Consider the following 9,149-nt stretch of genomic DNA (forward strand, 5'->3'; position numbering starts at 1 on the left):
ACTTGAAGGTATAAAGCTTCTTGCTTGACATCTATTTTGTGTAGATCTATGTATGGTGAAGTTTTGACACCATTCTTGTCCCAAAAACCCCCATCTTGATGTATGATGTGTTTTGGTTAAGATGAGTTTTCCTTTCAGACAATTGGAGAGGTCTTGAGTAAGAAAAATGAGGTCCCAATGGCTTTGGTTGTCCCATATAAGAAGTAGGAAGGTCTTAATGGGTTAAAACCTTGAATTAAGAGCTTTATGGACGTCCAAAAGGATAAAGATTGAGACTTTATGAGTCCTAGGCCCTTTTTGTCACTGGATCTAGCATATGGGCTTAAGTGCTTAAGCCATTAAGCACTTGGAAAGATTTTTGGGTACAAACGAGCGTACGCCCCGAGTACCAGAGGAGTACGCCCAGCGTACGCCCTCTGTTGGGTTTTTGATTTTGGGCCTTAAGTGATTGGGCTGTTTATGGGCTAGTGGGGCTTGGGCTGTGACTGAACATTATGGATGGAATGATTTAGACCCAATAATTATTATGGACCTTGGATCTAGGCCCATTTGGTGAGGTGGGCCCAATTTAGTAAATTGGGCCAATATTGGGCTTTGCATGAGAATTTGGTTTTGGGTCTTGGCCCAATAAGAGGATGATGGACTTAATGAGTGTTGTGGTCCCTTGGCCTAGAAAGTCATGATGGATTCTAATGTGATGATTTGCATGTGATAGTTGGGATTCCCGGCGAGTCAGCAGTCAGAGATTTGCAGGATTTCGGCAGCCGCAAGGTGAGTTATCCTCACTATATCGACAGGGTCTACGGCACCAAGGCCGACCCTTTAACGGATGGAAATCCGGGTATTGATTGTTATGTGATTGTTTTGCTAGATCTACGTCCTGGTATTTAGGATGGTGTTATGTTAGTGACCTGGTTAAGGTCGGTACCCGGGATATAGGGTAATGTTATGCTAGTGACCGGTTAGGTAGGAATCCTGGTTGGGATGTTGATATGCTATGTGATCTGTTAGACTGTTTTCTGGTTGAGGATTGTTATGTGATTATTTGTTTTATGTGTAGATGGTTGTTTGACGGGGGTTGGGTTGAGGCGGGTCCTGCTTAGTGCTGTAGGCCAACATACCCAGGGCGGACCGGACATTCCGAAGGCCCAGCGAGCGGTCCGGATAGGCTGAAGGCCCCGAGAGGGCGGACCAGACGTGTCTAGGCTCGGAGAGTGGACCAGGCCGACTGAAGGCCCGGTGTGGGCGGACCAGTCATACTGTAGACTCAGAGAGTGGACCAGGTGGATTGAAGGCCCGGTGCGGGCGGACCAATCACACTGTAGACTCGATGTACATGGCTAGACTCGAAGAGTGGACCAGGCCGACTGAAGGCCCGGTGTGGGCGGACTAGTCATATTGTAGACTCAGAGAGTGGACCAGGTGGATTGAAGGCCCGGTGCGGGCGGACCAATCACACTGTAGACTCGATGTACATGGCTAGACTCGGAGGGTGGACCAGGTGGACTGAAGGCCCGATGCGGGCGGACCAGTCACACAGCAGACCCGATATGCGTGGCTGTTCCATTTGTGATATGATATGAGTATGTTATGTGTGGTTGGTATTTTGGGGGTAACTCACTAAGCTTTCGGGCTTACAGTTGTAGTGTTATGTTTCAGGTACTTCAGGAGATCGTGGCAAGGCGAAGGCGTGATCGTACCGCTGCTCATGTTTTACGATTTTTATGATATGGTTATGGGGGATACTCTGATAATAAACTATTTTGAAAACGAGATGTATGAAGTTAATGGTTTTTGAATGAATGAAAATGTTTTAATTTGACTCAATTTCTATGGGTGTTACAAGTTGGTATCAGAGCCTTGGTTTGAGTGAATTGAAGGAACATTCGTGTGAATCCAGTCTCAAATCAAGGAGGGATTTTCAAAATGGTTTTCAAAAGGTTTTCGAGATAAGTAAAAGAGGATGCAGAGGGTACGATCAGCCAGAGCCAGTAAGTAGACCCCAAAATACCATACAAGCTATTTGATTATGTGATATGTTAGAACAACATGCTAGTGATAGGCTAAGGATCTTCAGGAATTTGCATGATAGAATTGCCTGATTATATGATGCCTATTAGCCTAGGGTTATCCTTATATGAGATATGCAGCTTTCCCTCTAGGAGTGAGGTTTGAGCGGGTGTGTATATATATGGTTAGAGTGTTGTGGTGATACTTGGGACAAATATGGGTAGGTGTGGAAGGTAGTATGGGACCGTACTACTGAAAGCACAGGACCCATACGCGTATCAAGGAAGTCACAACTCTCTAGGGTATCGGTTAGGTGATAGTTCCCCGGGTGGATATGTGATGTGTCTAAGGGTCTTGTTGGTGTTTTGCAGTATGGCGATTACGAGACGTTTCGGGGGAGGATCCGGTTCGGGATCGGGATCAGGAGAGGGTGGTCAGGATGGAGCAGTGCCACCCGAGGTCATCGGTCAGATGAGTACGGACGAGTTGGATGCCAGGATTCGTGAGATCCTGCATGATGAGGTTGCTGCTATGTTCCGGGCTGAGTTGCCGGAGATGTTTGGGTCGATCAAGACCGCCATGGTTGAGTACTTTGATGAGCGCTACACAGCTCTTGCGGAGACGGCTGCCGCGGTAGCTACAACGGCTGTAGCAGCGGCAGGGGGAGGAACCGGTCGAGGTTTTCAGTATCGGGACTTCGATAATACGAAGCCCCCTACTTTCGATGGAGTTCAGGATCCGATCGTTGCGATGAGATGGTTGTCAGACGTGGAGGGTTGTTTCTTCACGTGTTCATGCCCTGCGGATCAGAGGGTGAGGTGTGCTCTGAACCTTTTGAGGCTCGGGGCAAAGGATTGGTGGAGGTTGACTACGGGATCTTATTCTGACGCGCAGCGGGCTGCGGTTACGTGGGATCAGTTCCGGGAGATGTTCAGTAACCGTTATGTTCCGCGAGTTGAGAGAGAGAGGTTGGCTTAGGAGTTCTTGGAGCTGAAGCAGGATTCAGAGACGGTGACGGAGATCACCAGGATGTTCACTGAGAGGGCGATGTTTTGCCCTGAGTTTGCTTCGGAGCAGGCTTAGATGTACCGATATCTGAGAATGCTCAAAAGGGATATCAGGCAGTTTGTGTCTACGCAGAGGTGCGAGACTTTGTTGGAGTTGCAGGAGGCCGCTCGGCGGCGTGAGTTGGAGATTGAGTTACAGTTGCGAGAGCAGAGGCAGGCCCCGGTGCAGTCACAGCCGGCGCCGAAACGGTCCAAGACCGTTGATTCCAGGTTGGGAGGTCAGGGTAGCCACACTTGTGAGAAGTGTGGGAAGGGTCATACCGGAGTTTGTAGGTCCGGTGGTGCGTGCCGCAAGTGTGGGAGAGAGGGGCATTACGCGAGGGATTGCCGTCAGTCAGCCCTGGTTCAGGATTTGAGGATTTGTTATCATTGCCATCAGGTTGGTCACTTGAGGTCCAACTGTCCACAGCTTGTCTCCAGACCGGTGCAGGTTCCAGCACCGACCACTTTGAGGATTAAGGGTGGAGGTCAGGGTGGAGCGGAGCCTCCGAGGACTCAGGGACGCGCTTTCCAGCTTACAGCAGAGGAGGTCAGGGCAGAGTCAGATGCAGCTGCGGGTATGTTTCCATTTTGATGTCTTGTTATCTTGTTGATTATGTGGTATTGTAAATCTGTCTGCCTTGTTCCGCATGTTTTGTAGTATGATTGAGGATCTTAGTAGTTAGGAGTTGTAGTTAGCGTTCAGGAGGATTCTTGGTCGAAAGATAAGGTATGTGATCTCGTTGCTAGGGATAGCAAATGCGATGCGAGAAGTGTTCAGTTGGGATTCGAACTTCCTTGGAGTTCGGGATGTGCGATGACGGGAGAGTATTCTGTGAAGGTTGCTCACTTCGGAGAGATTTAGTTCCGGGAGATGAGGGAGAACTTTATCAAGTAAGGTCGATTGAGTTATGCCGGTTTGTCAGCGGAAGTTAGTAGTTGGTACACTAAGTGGGGAGAATTGGAAAATTCTCCGGTAAAACAGCAAGTATCCAGGGTTGGTTAGCTGTTTAGATTTATCAATGTTGTTAGCCGAGAGTGTGGCATGATTAGAGCAAGTGATAGACAAGTGGGGCAGGGAACAGACCATGATTTCAGTTAAGGTAGTTGGTCGATGTGAGGCCTGGGTTTAGGCCATGGAAAGGATTCCGGGAATGGAACTAAAGTTCGGAACCCCAAGAGGGCTAGAACAGACTGCATGGGAGAGATTCCCGGGAAGAATGGATCAGAGTGATATGCGACAGTCTTTGAGCGGTCCGGATAGACTGAAGGCCAGTGGGCGTACCAGTCAGGCCGAAGGCTCGGGGAACGGTCCAGATAGGCTGAAGGCCCAGGAGGGCGGTCCAGACATGTTGAAGGTTCCGAGAGTGGTCCAGATGGGTTGAAGGCCTGGAAAGGCGGTCCAGTCATGTTGAAGACTCTGTATGTGATAGTAGATCGATATGAGGAGAATGAGTAAATATGTCGCCATTCAATAGTAATCGATATAGTCTGGCCCCAAGTATTGATCAGGATGATGGAGATGGCTGGAGGCCGTGCGTGGACCTTGTTAGTTATGTGATCGGATTCAGAATATATGGGAGTTAGAGAATAACGGTTGCTCTACATGGATAGTGTAGAGTGGAGTTTAGCTCTGTGGCACTTATAGGTGCGGTAAGGGTTGTTGAGTAGACTTCCTGGAAAGGAAAGGTATGTAGCTCCGGAAGGAGTGTAGGTCCTCTGAGAAGAAGGCAGCAGAGTAAATGGATGATCAAAAGTGCTTGGTAGTAAGCACTAGGGTTGTACCAGGTATATGGAAGCACATACGGGTTGGATGCCGTTGAGATACCCGTTGTGGCAATGTTGGATGATGCGCATGCATGTCTTCGGTCTCCTTGGAAGAAGAGAAGGTAAGGGATTCCCAATTGGAGATTGGGACAGAGGAAGGTGAGACAGCAGGTAAACAGACTCGAGAATAGTCTGGACCGGTGCTGAGGGATGTAGTATCCTGTCAGAGCGTAAGGGGTAGAACCCGAGGAAGATGGATTAGTGTCATGGCAAGGGCTCAGTGGGTGTTGTGGTATCCCGTTTCGCAAGTTGCGAATGAATGTGTGGGATAGAAGTAAGGTAGTGTCTTCAGGTGGCACTCAGTTGACGAGCGTTGTCATCAGAGAAAATAAGCCGGTGGCGGGCTTGAAGCAGTTGATCGGAACCCTGCAAGGGAAGAGATGGATTTTAGAGGTTCGATACCTGTGTTTGAGAGAATCTGAGCCGGTTTGAGATCAGAGGCACTAGGAGTATCATCAGGAAGTTTGTTTTGCCGCAGGCTTCGAGGACGAAGCCTAATTTAAGTGGGGGAGAATTGTAACGCCCCGTTCGAAAAGTACTTATTTATGAATTTCTGAGATTAAGAGTAAGGGCGTTTCGGTCTTTTGTGGGCGATGAGTTTCATTCGGGAAGGTTTCGGACCGGGGTATGTTGATAGAAGCGTAGGGCTTCTCGCCACCTTCGCGTGGATATAAAGTTCGTCGGGAACAGGCTTAGAATAAAGGAGTTATGACACTTTGAAGATATTGACATTTATAGCCCTTAATGGGAAAAGTTGATGAGGAAGGCCATGCATGCCTTTGGGACACGCGTGGGTACGCCCAGCGTAGGCTGGGTTACGCCTAGCGTAATAGGGTGAATGACCGCGGGTGCAAGGATGCGTACGCCCAGCGTACGCTCAGAGTCTTCAAACCCTAATTTTAGGGCCAGCCACTATATAAGGAACATTATGGTTCCAACCCTAGCCTCCATATCTGCCCTCTTACTCTGAGAAACCCTAAGTAGCCGTTCTTCTTCCATTGTTGTGGATATTTGACCTTGTGGAGCTTAGTTTGGCAAAGGAAAGCTTAGAAGAAGAAAGAAGAGGTTGGCAAGAAGGAAACTTGGTGGCTGGAGCTTGTAGATCCGTGATAGCATCACCCTTTACAACCACTTGAAGGTATAAAGCTTCTTGCTTGACATCTATTTTGTGTAGATCTATGTATAGTGAAGTTTTGACACCATTCTTGTCCCAAAAACCCCCATCTTGATGTATGATGTGTTTTGGTTAAGATGAGTTTTCCTTTCAGACCATTGGAGAGGTCTTGAGTAAGAAAAATGAGGTCCCAATGGCTTTGGTTGTCCCATATAAGAAGTAGGAAGGTCTTAATGGGTTAAAACCTTGAGTTAAGAGCTTTATGGACGTCCAAAAGGATAAAGATTGAGACTTTATGAGTCCTAGGCCCTTTTTGTCACTGGATCTAGCATATGGGCTTAAGTGCTTAAGCCATTAAGCACTTGGAAAGATTTTTGGGTACAGACGAGCGTACGCCCAGCGTACGCCCTCTGTTGGGTTTTTGATTTTGGGCCTTAAGTGATTGGGCTGTTTATGGGCTAGTAGGGCTTGGGCCGTGACTGAACATTATGGATGGAATGATTTAGACCCAATAATTGTTATGGACCTTGGATCTAGGCCCATTTGGTGAGGTGGGCCCAATTTAGTAAATTGGGCCAATATTGGGCTTTGCATGAGAATTTGGTTTTGGGTCTTGGCCCAATAAGAGGATGATGGACTTAATGAGTGTTGTGGTCCCTTGGCCTAGAAAGTCATGATGGATTCTAATGTGATGATTTGCATGTGATAGTTGGGATTCCCGGCGAGTCAGCAGTCAGAGATTTGCAGGATTTCGGCAGCCGCAAGGTGAGTTATCCTCACTATATCGACAGGGTCTACGGCACCAAGGCCGACCCTTTAACGGATGGAAATCCGGGTATTGATTGTTATGTGATTGTTTTGCTAGATCTGCGTCCTGGTATTTAGGATGGTGTTATGTTAGTGACCTGGTTAAGGTCGGTACCCGGGATATAGGGTAATGTTATGCTAGTGACCGGTTAGGTAGGAATCCTGGTTGGGATGTTGATATGCTATGTGATCTGTTAGACTGTTTTCTGGTTGAGGATTGTTATGTGATTATTTGTTTTATGTGTAGATGGTTGTTTGACGGGGGTTGGGTTGAGGCGGGTCCTGCTTAGTGCTGTAGGCCAACATACCCAGGGCGGACCGGACATTCCGAAGGCCCAGCGAGCGGTCCGGATAGGCTGAAGGCCCCGAGAGGGCGGACCAGACGTGTCTAGGCTCGGAGAGTGGACCAGGCCGACTGAAGGCCCGGTGTGGGCGGACCAGTCATACTGTAGACTCAGAGAGTGGACCAGGTGGATTGAAGGCCCGGTGCGGGCGGACCAATCACACTGTAGACTCGATGTACATGGCTAGACTCGAAGAGTGGACCAGGCCGACTGAAGGCCCGGTGTGGGCGGACTAGTCATATTGTAGACTCAGAGAGTGGACCAGGTGGATTGAAGGCCCGGTGCGGGCGGACCAATCACACTGTAGACTCGATGTACATGGCTAGACTCGGAGGGTGGACCAGGTGGACTGAAGGCCCGATGCGGGCGGACCAGTCACACAGCAGACCCGATATGCGTGGCTGTTCCATTTGTGATATGATATGAGTATGTTATGTGTGGTTGGTATTTTGGGGGTAACTCACTAAGCTTTCGGGCTTACAGTTGTAGTGTTATGTTTCAGGTACTTCAGGAGATCGTGGCAAGGCGAAGGCGTGATCGTACCGCTGCTCATGTTTTACGATTTTTATGATATGGTTATGGGGGATACTCTGATAATAAACTATTTTGAAAACGAGATGTATGAAGTTAATGGTTTTTGAATGAATGAAAATGTTTTAATTTGACTCAATTTCTATGGGTGTTACAGATTTCAGCGACTTCGGCTGCAAGAACATCATCTCCGACAAACCACTGCCGGCGACTCCGGTGGCGACCCTAGCGTCGACCAATAATTAGCGACTTCGCCGGCAATATCATTCCAGGTCTGTTTCAAATTATAACTTCGATTTTTAGGCTGTAATTGCTTCAATCACGTGTTTGTTAGGCTGTAATTGCTTCGATTGTTAGTTTAGATTCATTTGAAATTCGATTTTAGGCTGTAATTGCTTCAATCACGTGTTTGTTAGGCTGTAATTGCTTCGATTTTTAGTTTTGATTCGTTTGAAATTCGATTTTTGATTTCTATATTTGTGAAATCGATTTCTGTTTGATTCGATTTTGTGAAATTTGATTTTTAGACGGTAATTGATTAAGTATGTTTAATCGCAGGTTTTTTTGTTTGATAGGATGTTGTTTGATTTCTGATTTCAATATGTTTAATCACACTTGTCGAATTCTGTTTTTTTTTCGATTTTATGTATTTCATTGTAGACATTGTTTAGAATGAGGATTTCCACTCAATCTCTCAAGTTGTTGTTGCAAGCAATGCAATAGCAATTGATAATGAAGTTGGTGCAAATGATGTGTTAGAAGAAGATGAAATTGGAGAAGAAGATGGAATTAGAGAAGAAGATGATGAAGAATCTTTTGAAGTTCCTTCAACTTTTATTACTATGGAGGAAAAAAATATGACTACTGGTAGCAATTGGATTGTGTCACAATTAGCGAGCAAGAATGATTTTACACAAGAGTTGGGAAAAGATTCTTTCAAGGATAAAGAAGAACTTAATAGAGCTATCAAGCTTTATAGTATTAGGACACATAAACAGTTTGAGGTTGTTGAGACACGTCCAACTCTATGGACCATAAGATGCAAGTTACATTTACAATCCGGTTGCAAATAACACGTTCGTGCAATCAAACGAAAACGAAGTGGATATTTTGAAATTACAAAGTATACCGGTCCACATACTTGTTTACATGATAATATTTCTTAAGACCATCCAAATCTAGATGGAAGCTTGATAGCCCAGGAAACCAAATATCTTATTAAAGAGCAACCTTCAATTAGTATTCCAACTGTGAGAGCCGAAATAGTCGATAAATTAGGTTATATTCCTTCATACAAAAAGGTTTGGACCGGAAAACAGTGTTTTTAAAAATGACAGATTATGTGATGAAAATAAAATAAAATAAAACATTGGTTTCTAATAATCTCAAATATCCTTTGTCATTTTTTGTTATATATCAATACAAAAGTTTTAAGGATACTAACAATTGACTATTTGTTGGAAAAAAACT

Source organism: Lactuca virosa, chromosome 9, assembly GCF_052849685.1.
Source record: "Lactuca virosa cultivar CGN04683 chromosome 9, Lactuca_virosa_CGN04683_v6, whole genome shotgun sequence".
Taxonomy (NCBI): domain Eukaryota; kingdom Viridiplantae; phylum Streptophyta; class Magnoliopsida; order Asterales; family Asteraceae; genus Lactuca; species Lactuca virosa.